Source organism: Hippopotamus amphibius, chromosome 2 (genome assembly GCF_030028045.1).
Source record: "Hippopotamus amphibius kiboko isolate mHipAmp2 chromosome 2, mHipAmp2.hap2, whole genome shotgun sequence".
NCBI lineage: Eukaryota > Metazoa > Chordata > Mammalia > Artiodactyla > Hippopotamidae > Hippopotamus > Hippopotamus amphibius.
In genome coordinates, this window is record NC_080187.1 from 97,155,428 (window position 1) to 97,171,058 (window position 15,631).

At 36.8% G+C, this 15,631-nt stretch overlaps 1 protein-coding gene across 2 annotated transcripts in view; it reads right to left on the reverse strand.

Annotated features, from left to right (window-relative positions):
* Positions 1–14,833: 14,833 nt before the first annotated feature.
* Positions 14,834–15,631, reverse strand: part of RCL1 (RNA terminal phosphate cyclase like 1) — a 95,170-nt gene continuing 94,372 nt past the window's right edge. For both annotated transcript variants that reach the window (XR_009051314.1, XR_009051315.1), the window contains one exon: positions 14,834–15,468. The gene's annotated coding sequence lies outside the window, so the exon portion shown is untranslated. The remainder of the gene's footprint in view (positions 15,469–15,631) is intronic.

Genomic DNA, 15,631 nt, shown 5'->3' on the forward strand with positions numbered 1-15,631 from the left:
GCTGTGCTGTGCTGCTGGAGCGCCCTTCAGGAAAAAATGACGTATGGTTTCACCTGCTGGGAGTCCCTCCAGGGTGCAGCTCTCATGGGTGAGGCCCTGCCAGGCCCTGTGAGAGATGGCCTCACCTGGAGCCCCATCCCCTCCCTAGGTGGCCCTGACCCGATGACTGATCTACCCAAGGACATAAGGCCCAGTCTTCTCTCTGCAACTCCAACAGCTCTGAAGAGGCATCCACCTGCAGAGCCCGCAGAGCAGGCTGAGGTTTCCCCAGGCCTTCATCACAGACGTTTCCCTCTGCCTCGTCCTGCTGCTCTTCCTTCCCTTCTTCCCCAGTTCTTGATCCCAAGAGCGCTCCCTAATAAACTTCCTGTTTCAGTGGCTACTTCCTGGGGAACCTGACCTGCACCAAATAATAAGAAATTATTATGACTTCAAGAAAGTAGAAATTTAATTTTAAAATAGGTAATGTTCTAAATGATTTTTAACAAAATAGAGGAGGCAGCAGGAGAAGAGGACGAAGGGAGAGAGGCAAGGGCAAAGAAGTGAAAGTATTCTAAGGGTCTGACCTTCTCCAGAAGGGGAATGTTGATATTTACTTATTTTCAACATCCATCTAAACCTATGTCTAATTATGTTTTTTAGAAATGCAAGGATAAGCTTTCAAGGTTCTAGAGCAGTGTCTCTCAAACTTTAATGTGTCTAACTTGGTTGGCTTACTTTAAAATGTAGGTTCTCAGACCCTGCTCTCCAGAAATTCTGATTCCATGGGCATGGGGTGGGAGGTGGGGACTTGCAGCTTAACAAACACCTGGTAGTCCTGATGCAGCTGATACGAGAACACACTTTAGGAAACACTGTGCTAGAGAACAGAAAGGTACTGATAAAATTCAACCAACCCAATTACAAAAGGGGGAGGGGAGTTTTAAAAATATTCATAAGAAAGAAAACAAATACAAAACAAGATGTCAGGAGCAGGAACAACCATATCACTAATCAGAAAGTATGTGAATGGGTTAAATCCACATGTTAAAAGGCAGACTGACTTGGGTTAAAAACTAAACCCAGCCATAAAACTGTTTATAAGAGTTAAAACTAAAATAAAATGACACAGAAAGGTTGAAAAAAAAGGCACAAAGATATATCTAGGCAGATGGTAGTAAGAGAACAAGAATGGCAATATTAATAGAATGAATAGAATGCCAAGCAAAAATCTTTAAATGAGAAAAAGGAGTATGTTTTCATATTGATAAATTTATCTACCAATAAGTTAAAACATGTTTAAAACTTTTACATACCTCAAAAACTGGTACAAGAGTGTAAAGCAATTATATTCCAACAACAAAAAAAACTTTTATGTACCTTCCTGTGTGGAATTAAAATAAGTAAATGTTTGTACTATCAAAATACAGACAAAAATTATCACAACACTCAGTGTGATCTTTTTAATGTATGAATAAGTGTTTTTAAATTTTCTTCTAGAAATTAAAATCCTATAAAAGTGAAGAAAGTAGAATAATTTGTACCTTTGTACCCATTACCCACTTTAAATAGCCATTATTATTTCATCTAATCTTCTTTTTTTTCTGAATATTTTAAAGCAAATCCAAAACATCATATTTTTTCACCTGTAAATACTTTAGTATGCATACTATGTGGTAACCTTTTTTCATAACCAACATAACATGACCATACCTAACAAAACTGACAACTATTTCTTAATATCTGAGTCCATTCAGGCTGCTATAATACATACACCACAGACAGGGTAAATTATATCAACAGGAGGAATTTAGTTCTCACAGTTCTGAAGGCTCAGAAGTCCATGACCACGGGACTGTCAGATCTGACATCTGACGAGAGCTCCCTTCTTCCTCAGCAGCCTGCCTTCTCACTATAATCTCCACAAGGCAAAGAGCAATGGACCTAAGACTTCCTTTATAAAGGCACTAATCACATGCTTCAGGGCTCTACCGTTGTGTCCTAATCGCCTCCCAAAGGCCCCACCTCCTCATACCACCACCTTAACATTTAGAACTTCAACATATAAATTTGAGGGTATACAAACATTAAGACCATTGCAATATTTCACACTCAGCCCATAATTAAACTTCCCAGATAGTCTCAAAGGCTTATTTTTACAGTCGATTTGTTTGACTCAAGATCTAAATAAGGTTCTCATATTACATTTGATTCTTTTGTCTCTCAAACCTTTTTGGTTATGTAACAGTCCCCCTGCCATTATTTTTTCATGTCTTAGATTTTTCAACAACTTTACTGACATATAATTCATATACCATACGGTTCACCTGCTTAAAGCATACAATTCAATGTTTTTTAGTATATTCGCGAAGTTGTGCAACTATCACCATAACCAATTCTAAAATATTTTCACCACCCCTAAAAAATAAATTTTGTACCCCTTAACCATCATCCCCCAATCCTACCATCTGCCTACTAGTTGTAGTCAACCACAAATTATTTTCAGTCCCTACAGATTTGCCTATTCTGGACATTTCATATAAATGGAATCATACAATATTTAGTCCATTGTGACTGGCTTCTTTCACTTAGCATAATGTTTTCAAGACTCTGATGTTTTAGCAGTACTTTCTTTTTGTTGACAAATAATGTTGCATTGTATGGCTATATTATAGTTTGTGTCATGAATTTTTGAAGAAACTGAGTCATTTGTCTTCCAGATTTGTCCCATAGATTTGATAGGGATTGAGTAGGATAATCAAATAGTCAGCTTAGAAACCATATTAGAGATTTGTAGAGAGGGAACTTTAGGGGACTTTGGGAAGCCACAATAAGATTAATGATCACTCAAGAAAGTAATGGGAAAATCCTGAAACAATGCGGGCTTACTTGACTCATAAAGCAGAACAAGTCAGCATCAAAGCCAGACTGGCTTGCTTAACAACAAAATCAAACTAACTTGATTAGCAACAAAATCATGCAACAGAAGCATAAGACATGCCGCAAAACAAAAAAACAATGGTAGCATGAGACCTACATCCTGCCCAGTGAGCTCAGTAAGTTAATGAGCCCCAAAATATGCTCTTTGACCCCTAGGACATGCTCTTCATACAATGCCCTAAAAACAATCAAACAATAGTGGAGAATAAGTCCTACAACCTGCCCAAGTGGTAACAGCAAGTTAATGACCTCCCGGCGCATGCTCTGTTCACACACACAAAAAACAATCCTTTGTAGAAACATGACCGCTACTCAAGAAAGACAAAGAAGGTCTTCTCCCCCTCCCCATCTTCCTTTGACTATACGAATGTAACCCACTGAGCACTTGGGGCAGCACATTGCTTGCCTGCCCACTTGTAAGCCTCACAAGTGTCCTATTCTAATAAAGCACTTCTTATCTATCACTTTGCCTCTCGCTGAATTCTTTCTGCACTGAGACATAAAGGACCAGGCTCCCCATAAAACGACACCTGTCCGTTTCAGATTCGCTGACATTTTGGATTTGGCTGACTGCTTTCTCTTGGTCTCAGTGAATGTGTGTTGGAGGGAGAGAGGGTGGTAAACTGATAAAAGAGTTTGACTAGATTAAGAATTAATATCATAGATGAGAATAATTCAGGTAATGCTGAATTTTTCCTATCACATCATATCATGAGACATGTAATGTCTGGTTGTTTCTTTTATGAATGTCAAAGCAATCAGAGGGTTTAGCCTGACTCTTCTACTATAAAATCCCCCATTAAATTTTCACTTTATGGCTTTAATATTCACTGACAAACATCCTGCTTAGGTCCATAGGGTTGCAAACTGGTGATTTTCTACTTCTATCATTCTTTCTGCATTTATTAGTTGGACTTCTTCCATAAAGAACTTTCATCAATGGTTTGGCTAATCTGAAATAAAGTTTGAAAGGCAGAATAAATGCTGATTCTTTCTTTTTATTTATCAATTTACAGACAAGCCAGTGCCCTAGTAAACTTCAGTGGCAACCAGTGAGGTTTGCTTTGTTTTACATTATTAGGAAATTTTACATATTTGATATAATTGCAATGAATTGCAATTATTGTTCTTTTTCTGAAGTCTAGTTTTTTCCCATTAGTGTTTGATACCTTGCTTGTTCTCTGGTACAATAAGATAATCCAGGTTTATCCTGATACATTTCTTACCACAAACCTGCAATCAGCCATTTGTCCAAGAAGCCCAGGTTCCTTTTGGTTGAAAATCCACAATTTGGAAACTAGGTGTGCTCATTGCTACTGCAGTGTTATTGCTTTTAGGTCTTTTCAGAATTAGGAAGGTTAGGACAGAGTTAGGCAGTACATACTGGTTTTTGAAAGAAAAAAATCATAAATCATAAATTAAACTGATACATCCATTTCAAAGTTAAGATTTCAGAGTGTTTACTTAACTTCTCTAGTTTTTATATATCTTTTTTCTCCTAAACTGAAAATCTTGGTTTCTAACATTAACATGATTATTTACTTTCTTTATCCTATGACAGACCTATATAGTTTAAAAATAGTATTACCGCGCTTCCCTGGCAGCACAGTGGTTAAGAGTCTGCCTGCCAATGCAGGGGACACGTGTTCAATCCCTGGTCTGGGAAGATCCCACGCGCCGCAGAGCAATGAAGTCCATGCACCACAACTACTGAGCCTGAACTCTAGAGGCCGTGAGCCGTAACTAATGAGCCCATGTGCTGCAACTACTGAAGCCCATGCACCTAGATCCCGTGCTCCCCAACAAGAGAAGCCACTGTACTGAGAAGCCCGAACACCACAACATAGCCTCTGCCTGCCCCAACTGGAGAAAGCCTGCACGCAGCAACAAAGACCCAATGCAGCGAAGGAAGGAAGGCAGGAAGGAAGAAAGAAATTTATTTTTTTTTAATTTAAAAATAAAAATAAAAATAGCATTATCAGTGTTATTTAAAACAATAAGACTACTGAATGCAATTTAATATTTTTGTGGGGTTTTGTTCTTAGGATATATCTCACTAGGGGTGTGAACTCAAAATACTACACTTTAAAGGCACTTCTAGTAATGATTTTCTTTTTTTTATTTTTAATAAAAATTAAAAATTTAAATTAAAAAATAAAAATAAAAATAAAAGTAATGATTTTTAATGTGGGTTTAGAATCAACGTGCTCTACAGTTACAGCCATTTGTTTTCAATTTGTGGGGATTTCTTTTTATTCTTTAGTAATTCAATTTTTATAGGTAAAACATTTACATGCTTCCAAAGTTAAAACTATATAACAAAGTAATTTGACATAAGTCTGGCATTATGCTTGCCTGCCCCCTTAATGTTGTTTCTCTACATAGGCAACACATTTTATTAGTTTTTTTTAAGGAGTTTTATTGAGATATAATTGACATACAATAAACTGCATATATTTAAAGTGTACAATTTGATTTTTTTGTTATTAGTCAACTGTTTTATACATATTAATGTATATATGGCAATCCCAATCTCCCAATTCATCCCACCCCAACCCCCCCACTTTCCTCTCTTGGTGTCTATATGTTTGTTCTCTACATCTGTGTCTCTGTTTCTGCCTTGCAAACCGGTTGATCTGCACCATTTTTCTATGTTCTGCATATATGCGTTAATACACAACATTTGTTTTTCTCTTTCTGACTTACTTCACTCTGGATGACAATCTGTAGGTCCATCCATGTCTCTACAAATGACCCAATTTTGTTCCTTTTTATGGCTGAGTAATATTCCATTGTATATATGTGCCACATCTTCTTTATCCATTTGTCTGTTGACGGACATTTAGGTTGGTTCCATGACCTGGTTATTGTAAATAGTGCTGCAATGAACATTGTGGTACATATATCTCTTTGAATTATGGTTTTCTCAGGGTATATGCTGAGCAGTGGGATTGCTGGGTCATATGGTAATTCTATTTTTAGTTTTTTAAGGAACCTCCATACTGTTCTCCATAGTGGCTGTATCAACTTACATTCCCTCCAACAGTGTAAGAGGGTTCCCTTTTCCCTATACCCTCTCCAGCATTTACTGTTTGTAGATTTTCCTGATGATGCCCATTCTAACTGGTGTGAGGTGATACCTCATTGTAGTTTTGATTAGCAATTCTCTAATAATTAGTGATGTTGAGCAGCTTTTCATGTGTCTCTTGGCCATCTGCATGTCTTCTGTCTTCCACCCATTTTTTGATTGGTTGTTTGGTTTTTCTTGATATTGAGCTGCATGAACTGTTCATATATTTTGGAGATTAACTCTTTGTCTGTTGATTCATTTGCAAATATTTTCTCCCATTCTGAGGGTTGTCTTTTCATTTTGTTTATAGTTTCCTTTGCTGTGCAAACAAAAGCTTTTATGAGTTTCATTAGGTCCCATTTGTTTATTTTTGTTCTTATTTCCATTACTCTAGGAGGTGGGTCAAAAAAGATCTTGCTGTGATTTATGTCAAAGAGTGTTCTTCCTATGTTTTCCTCTAAGAGTTTTATAGTGTCTGGCCTTAAATTTAGGTCTTTAATACATTTTGAGTTTATTTTTGAGTATGGTGTTAGGGAGAGTTCTAATTTCATTCTTTTACATGCAGCTGTCCAGTTTTCCCAGCACCACTTATTGAAGAGACTGTCTTTTCTCCATTGCATATCCTTGCCTCCTTTGTCATACATTAGTTGACCATAGGTACGTGGGTTTATCTCTGGGTTTTCTATACTATTCCATTGATATATATTTCTGTTTTTGTGCCAGTACCATATTGTCTTGATTACTGTAGCTTTGTAGTACAGTCCAAAGTCAGGGAGTCTGATTCCTCCAGTTCTGTTTTTTTTGTTTTTTCTCTAGATTGCTTTGGCTATTCGGGGTCTTTTGTGTCTCCACACAAATTTTAGGATTTTTTGTTCTAGTTCTGTAAAAAAATGCCATTGGTAATTTGATAGGGACTACACTGAATCTGTAGATTGCTTTGGGTTTAGTTTTTTATTTATAACTAACTGCTTTAAAAATATAAGACATATATATTTATGCACCCCTTACACAAAGATAGGCTACTGTAGACTGTGCTCTACATCTTACTTTCTTCATTTAAAATATATCCTAGAGATAACCCTATATAATATACAGAAATCCTCCTTATTCATTTGTACAATTGAATGGTTACATATATCAGACCATGGGATTTATCTGCTTAAGCCTTTTTTAAAGGTTTCCCATTGCACTTAGAATTAAATCTAAACTCTTGACCATAGTTCTCGAAGCCTTGTCTTACCTGGACCTGCTAATAACTCCAAACTCACATCATTCTCTGCCCCCTGTAGCCCACTGTCTCTTAACCATACCTGTATGTTAGAATCATCTGGGTTACTTTAAAAAAAATAGTTTCTCCAGCCTCACTCCAGACCAATTAAATCAGAACCTCTAGAGGGCAGGACTTTGACATTAGAATTTTTTAAAATAGTAATTCTTAAACTTTAACATACATCAGACTCATTTGAAGGGCTTGCAAAACACATTCCTAAGTCCCACCTCCAGAGATTCTGATTCAGCACATCTGAGCCAGGGCCTGAAAAGTTTCATTTCTAAGATTTTCCAAGTAATGCTAATCCTGGTAGTCCCAGGGATATCCTTGGAGAGCCTACTCAATTTATTATCTTTATTATCTTCTATCACTTCAACACCATTGTTGCCTTTTTACTATTAAATCACAAATTTTTGATGACATTTATTGTCGGTACTGTGTAGAAGGGAAACATTTATCACTCAACACCTAGTATAATGCCTAGAATATAGCTCTTTGATAAAGACCTGTGATTTATTGAATCACAATGTAAGAATTTAAGAGGGCCCTTTTACAAATTAACAACTCAAGCAGTCAAAAATAAATAAGACCACTTCACACACACATTGCTATAATTAAAAAAAAAAAACAGATGGTGAAGATGTGCAGAAATTGGAACCCATATACACTGCCAGTGGGAATGTAAAATGATACAGCCACTGCGGAAAAGTGTCTAGCAGTTCTTCAAGATGTTAAACACAGAAATATCACATGATCAGAATCTCACTTTAGAATATACCCAAGAGAAATGGAAACATTTATCCACGTAAAATCTGTACATGAATGCTCAGAACAGCATTGTTCATAAGCCAAAAGGTAGAAACAACCCAAATATCCATCAACTGATAAATGGATAAATAAAATGCGGTATATCCATACAATGGAATTATTTGGTCATAAAAAGGAATGAAGATACATACTACAAAATGGACTAATCTTGAAAAGTTTATGCTGATTGAAGAAGCCAGTCATAAAAGACCACATGTTATACAATTCTATATTATATAACAAATTAACAAATTATATAATTCCATGTATATGAAATGTCAAAAATAGGCAAGTCTATAGAGATAGAAAGCATATTAGTGGTTGCCTACTGCTGAGAGGATTGGGGAATGATGGCCAAGAGGTATGAGATTTATTTTGGGGGAGATTAAAATATTTTAAAAATTGATTGTGGTGATGGTTGCATAACTCTGTGAATACACTAAAATCCCACTTTAAAGGGGTAAATTGTATAGCATGTGAATTATATCTCAAAAAAGCTATTATAACAAATAATAAATGAATAAAAATGTAAAAAAAATGAATAACAAAATTTAGAAGACTGACTAGACAAATTTAGAACTTTTAAATATTCTCTAATATACAGAGAATACAAATACTTTTCAAGCATTCATGGAACATGGATGGAATTTAAGAGGAATTTATCACATATGACATCTTATAAACACACACGCAGTCACATACATAAACTCTCAAATTGGAAAAATAAATCTTACAGACCACTTCCTGACAATCACACATAAACCACAGAAAGTATGCCAAACAATAACTTTTAAAAAGCCATGACAGAGTACATGGTACCAGATTTGCCTCTTGGATAAAAACCGGAAAAAAATAAGAGGCAACTCTTTTCAGATATCAAACAACATGGACCAGAGCACTGTGATCCTTGAGACATGGGACATACACAAGATGAGCCCACTGATCAAGTTTACTGGCTTTTTGCTTTGGGATGAGGCAGTGGGGAGTGCAAGCATGACAGTGGTGCCAGTGAACTGATGACAGAGATCAGGGTTTCAGACTGCTGAGGAGTTGGGATATTCAGGCAGGTATACCAGAGAAGAAAGAAATACCTGGGGCATGGGAGAAGACATAAATTTAAATGGAAAGTTAGCATGAGTTCTTGGCAAACAACTTGGATGCACATATGCAAGGAGAGATTCCACAAAGTCTAGCAGAGATTATCTGTTGTGGGTCTGAGAGCTGAAGTGCTAGTACATATTTGGTTTCCTGGCCTATCCAGTGCTGAGAGACCTCACTTAGTAACAGAGCTTAGACTGAAAATAGTAATATGTTGTTCAGCTGAGAACCCAGGAAGGCCATGCCTTACAAGTAAGGAGAACAGCCTAGAATGAGATTCATGCCCTAAGAAGTATTTCAAAACAGAAATAGACCTACCTTAACTGAGAGTAAAAACCGATCTTGAGGGAATTCCTTGGTGGTGCAGTGGTTAAGAGTCCACCTGCCAGTGCAGGGGACACAGGTTCCCTGGTCCAGGAAGATCCCACATGCTGTGGAGCAACTAAGCCATGCACTGCAACTACTGTGCCCGTGCACTGCAACGACTGAAGCCCAAGTGCCTAGAGCCCGTGCTCCGCAACAAGAAAAGCCACCGCAATGACAAGCTCATGCACCTCAAGGAAAAATAGCCCCTGCTCTCTGCAACTAGGGAAAGCCTGTGTGCACCAACAAAGACCCAAAACACGCTAAATAAATACATTTAATTAATTAATTAAAAAAAAACTTTCTTTAAAACAAAACAAAACAAAACCAATCTTGACAGTACTAAAAAGTTCTGTGACTATGTTAAATATCTAACAACAAAATTCAACATCCTTTAAAGGATGATGAAATAATGTATATTATTCAACATATGATCTGCAAGGCCAGCACAGAATTTTTTAAAATTGCTGAACATGAAAATAAGTAGGAAAATATAATTTATGATTAAGAAAAAGGAAATGTTAATAGAAAAAGACACTGAGATGACCCAGATGTTGAAATTATCAGATAGTGATTTTAAAGAAGCCATCATATATTCAAGAATATAAAGGGAAAAGTAGATATAATGAGTGAACAGTTGGAGATTCTCAGCAGAGAACTATGAACTATAAAAAAACAATCAAATGGAAATTTTAGAACAGAAAAGTATATCTGAAATGAAAAGTTTACTGGATGGATTTGAGAGATTCCAGAAGAGTTAACAACCTTGAAAACAAATCAATAGAAATTATTCCATTTGAAGAAAGACAGAAGAAAGACTGAAAAAATTTAAGTCTCAATTTCATGTAGGACAATATTTAGCAGAATGAATATACATGGAATTAAAGTCCCAGAGGGATTAAGAAAAAAGTGGGACAGAAAAAAAATATGCGAAGTAATAATGGCTGGTAATCTTCCAAATTTGGTAAAAAAAACATTGACTTACAGAACTAATAAGAGCAGTAAATTCAAGCAGGATTGACTATAAAAAGAATCGCCCTGTGACACATCAAACTCAAACACTAAAAACTAAAGAAAAAAATCTTAAGAACAACCAGAAAAATAAAATATATTACATACAGAGAAGCAATGATACAAATAATGGCTAATTTCTCATCAGAAAGAAAGGAGGCCAGAAAACAATGTGATAGCATTTTGTAAGTACTATAAGAAAAACACTCTCGATGCAAATTTTTTTATCTAGTGAAATAGGCTTTGAAACTGAGGGTGAAATAAAACTATTTTCAGATAAAGAAAGGCCTAAAAAACCCCTTGCCAGAGGACTGGCACAACAAGAGATGCTAAGAGAAGCTCTTCAGACTGGAAGAAAATGTTATCAGATGGAAGTATGAGTCAATAGGAGGAATGAAGAGTGCCTGAAATGATAAATATGTAGGAACATATAAAAGGTGTTTTTTCCCTCCTTTTAACTTCTGTGAAAGAAAACTGACAGTTTAAAGGGAAAACGATATTATTGTGGAAATTATTACATAAGTAGATGTAAAATGAATGACAACAACAGGTCAAAGGATGGAAAAATTACTGTTGTAAGATTCTTACTTTTTATGTGAAGTGGCACCATATTATTTTTAAGTAGACTGTGATAAATTGAGAATACATATTTTAATGACTAGAGCAAACATTTAAAGAAAGAGATACAGCTATAAAGCCAATACTCGAATTAAAATGGAAAAATGAAAGAATTTCTTTTAAAACTAAGTATATATCTATCCAGTTCCACCCCTAGCTATATACTCAAGAGGAATGAAAACATGTCTACCAAAAGACTTGCAGAAAATGTTAATAGCAGCTTTAATGAAAATAACTGAGGACTAGGAATAATCAAAATCACCATCAACAATTATAGTATATCTATTCAATGGGATACTACTTAGTAATAAAAAAAAAAAAACTACTGATACATACAACATGATTGAATCCAAAAAACATTACGTTGGAACAATAAAAGCTGGACATCAAACACTGTATTATCCCTATAAAGTTCAAGTGATAGAAATCAGAACAGAGGTTGCCTATGAGGGATGAAGATTAAGTGGAACACAAGGGAATGATTCTGGGATGAAAGAACTGTTTTATATCTCGATTAGAGTGCTAGTTACATAACTGTATCTAATTATAAAACTCATCTAATTGAAAACTTAACACCTGTGTGTTACACTGTTTATAAATTATACCTGAGTGAAAAAATATTTTTAAAAATTCACAAAATTCAATTAATGTAATCTGCTACACCAAGCTAAAGAAAAAAAAGCACATGATCATATCAATTGATGCAGAAAAAAACATTTCCTGAAATCCAGCACTCATTTGCAATTAAAACAGCAACAACAAAACAAAAACCTCTCAACAATGTAGAACTAAGGAAACTTCCTCAACATGATAAACAACACCTTTAAAAAATCTATAACATCTTACTTAACGGTGAGAGACTAGATGCTTTTCCCCAAAGATTAGGAACAAGGCAAGGATGTCCTCTACAACCAATCCTATTCAAGGTAGTTCTGGAAGTCTTAGCTATTGGAATAAGACAAGAAAAGGAGATAAAAAGTATACACATTGGCAAGGAAGGAAAAAAAATTGTCTTCATTGGCAGAAGACATAATTGTGTACAAAATCAGAAAGAATCAACAACAACAAAACTCCTGGAACTTATCATTATTATATTGCTATAATCAATTTTGCAGGATACAAAGGTAACATACAAAATTCAATTGATTTCTATATTCAGTGGTGAAAAGTAAATTTGAAATTAAAAACACAATACTATTTACAGTAGCAACTCACAAAATGGAATGCTTAAATATAAATCAAACAAAATAAGTACAAGATCTATATATGGAAGTCCATAAAACTCTGATAAATGAAATCAAGGACGAACTAAATAAATGGAGAGATATTCCATGTTCATGGAGAGTTACCGTCAAGATATTAGTTCTTCCCAACTCCATCTACAGATTCAAAGCAATTCCAATCAAAATCCCTGCAAGTTATCTTGTAGATGTTGACAAACTGATTCTAAAGTTTATATGCAAAGACAAAAGATCCAGAGTAGCCAAACAACATTGAAGGAAAAGAACAAAGCCAGAAGACTGACATGAACTGACATCAATACTTACTAGAGAAAGACAAATACTATATGATTTCATTTATATGTGGAATCTAAAAAACAAAACAAATGAACAAACAAAACAAAATAAAACCCATAGATCCAGAGAAAAGACTGGGGGTTGCCAGAGAGGAACTGGGTGGGAAATGGCTGAAATGGGTAAAGGGGATCAGGAGGTACAAACTTCCAGTCATAAAATAAATAAGTCATGGGGATGTAATATACAGCATGGGGACTAGAGTTGAAACTGAGCAGAACACTGCAGGGCCTTCCCAGGGACAGATACCCTGTGTCCATCTGCCTCTTGAATGTAGAAAAGCTTTAGCCTCCTAAGCCTTCCCCAAGTTCCAAAGAGCAAATTTGACCAGAGAAGTGAGAAAACGCAGAAACAAAGCAAAATAGTCAAGCAAGACAAAATCATAATAGTTTAGCCATAAAACAAAGTCACAGACCTTTAGTTCCTCCCCAAGGGCTATAGGTAATATCCTTAGCCATATTCCTGAGTTGTTTTGCAGATACTAAAATCCCCACCAAGTGAAAGGAGTTAACTGCTGGTCACTACTACATAGACCCCAGAGTAGTTGGAGCCAGAAAACTGATAATTGAGATTCCTGAAACACCACCCTGTTAACTCACCACTAACAAATCAGAAGGATGCACCTGAGCTGTTCACACATCCTGTGATCCTCTCCCTCACCTTGCCTTTAAAAGACCTTCCCTGAAAGCCATCAAGGAGTCTTTTAAGCATGGCAGCCCATTCTCCTTGCTTGGCTTTGCAATAAACACTATACTTCCCTTCACCACAATCCAGTGTCAGTAGGTTGGCTTTACTAAGCATTGCTTCAACAACACAGTCAATAATATTTATTGCAAATTTGAAAGTTGCTAAGAAAGTAAATCTTAAAAGTTCTCACCACAAGAAGGAAAAAAGAAATCTTGAATCAGATGCTGTCCAGCCCCTAGATCTGAGGTCTGATTGTCTCTCTAAACCTCCATTTCCTCATGTGTAAAATGTAAATAATAATACTGATCTTTAAGGATTCTTGGGAGGATAATATGAGGTGCTATATATGAAGATATTTAGTAAGCAGTCTCTTATTTCACAGTTATTTACTGAACAACTTTCCAGCCTCAAGAAACACAGCAAGATGAACAAGGCCCTGCCCTTCTGGAGAAAGACAGTAATAACATACACAAGTGAATACCCAATATTATCTCCAGTAGTACTAAATACAATGAAGAAAACCAAGTCAGCTGTTGTGGAGGTGAGATCCACCTTCAGGAGGGAAGGGCTTGCTGCCCAACTGAAGGGGTGTGGTCAGTCAGCTGATGGCCTCCAGCTGTGAGCCCCTTCATGACTTGCCTCAGCTGCAGAGAGATGCCTCCCAGGCACCCCATTGTGCCCCGGGCAGCCACCACTTGGAACTAAGCAAGATAAGCTATAAAAGCCCAGACATTTTGGCCCCTAGGCCATCTCAGATGGGCAACACTTGTTCCCAAGCTCCCCAGATCACAGTTCCATTTCTCCCTTTGCCCAGTCCTGCTCCCACCCTCTCCTCTGCACTGGTGTTTACCCCTCTTAAACATCTTGCATCCCAAACTCCATGTCTGTGTCTGCTTCCTCTTGGAGAATTCAACCTGACAACAGGGTAGGAGGAAACAGAGCACTTGTGAGTTTGGGTAGGGGGTCAGGGAAGGACTCTTAGTGCAGATGACATGTGAACAGAGCCCAGAATGAAGGGCAGGAACAATGAGGGCATCTGGGGAAGACTGGTCCAAAGCGCAGCCATGCATGCAAAGGCCCTGAGGAAGGAAGGGGTGAGAGCAGTGTGGTCAGAGTGGAGTAAATAAGGGGAGAATAGTATGGATTACATAAGATATTGTTTGTACAATGCCTAGTTTGAAGTAGACACTCAGCAAATAACACCCATTAGGGAACTATGGTTGAAAACCAAGGAAGGGAATAGAAAGGTCACACTCCAGTTTTTTCTCCCACTTTCCCCCCCTCTAGCCTAAAATCACAGGAGTGGAGAGAGGAAAGAAGGCTGGGAGGCGAGAGTGCAGGCAAAGCAATACTGAATCTTAAATCTCAATCCATAATTTAGCGGCTGAATCAAAATCAAAGACATTGAGATGACCGTTTTTATCTCATATACTGGATTATAGCTATTCCAGAGAAATTATCTAAGCAACAACATTGTATTTGGAATACAAATCTCAGAGAGGAAAATGCTCTTAGACAAAAATTACAGTGAAACTGACACACCCCAATTACTCACTGGCTTCTCAAGAGAAAAAGAAATCTGGGGATGTCATTCCTGCCCTTGCCCACTCCAATATCAATACAGTTTCAAATTCTCAGAGGGTAATACAAGTTCTTGCCTTTCACACAATAACTAACAAAGCAAATTCCCCAAAACTCATGGGGGTACTATGGTTGAGGGGGAGGAGGAGATTTTATCTAATGAGTGAATTTTTCAGATATTTAATATTTGTTCTGCATAAAAAATATGAATGCCTGTTGTAGATCATTTATTCCTGGTGGTAAGTAATTGCAATTCATTTGGAAAGCATCTTCAAAGCAGGCAGACACATTTTTCAAAATACCAGTTCGCTGTGTAATTCCTGCTACACTTACAATCCCTCCTCTGATGAAAAAAGGGGGGGGGGGGGAGCAAGTTTCTCTACTGCCGCCTAAGAAAATGTTTCCACTTCTCTCCGTCAACAATTCAGCCTTGGCCATGACTGACTTCAGTGTTGGTGAATCTACTGCACCTTTAAGTAATAAAGAAAAGAACACTGGTTACTGCTGAAAAGAAATTTCATCAGTCTTCCTGTTAGTATGAGTCATATCAGAGAAGAATTTGATGACTTGCAAGAAGAAACCACAGTCCACAATAAGCACTCCAAGCCTTTAGGCCACAGGAGAATGGAATCA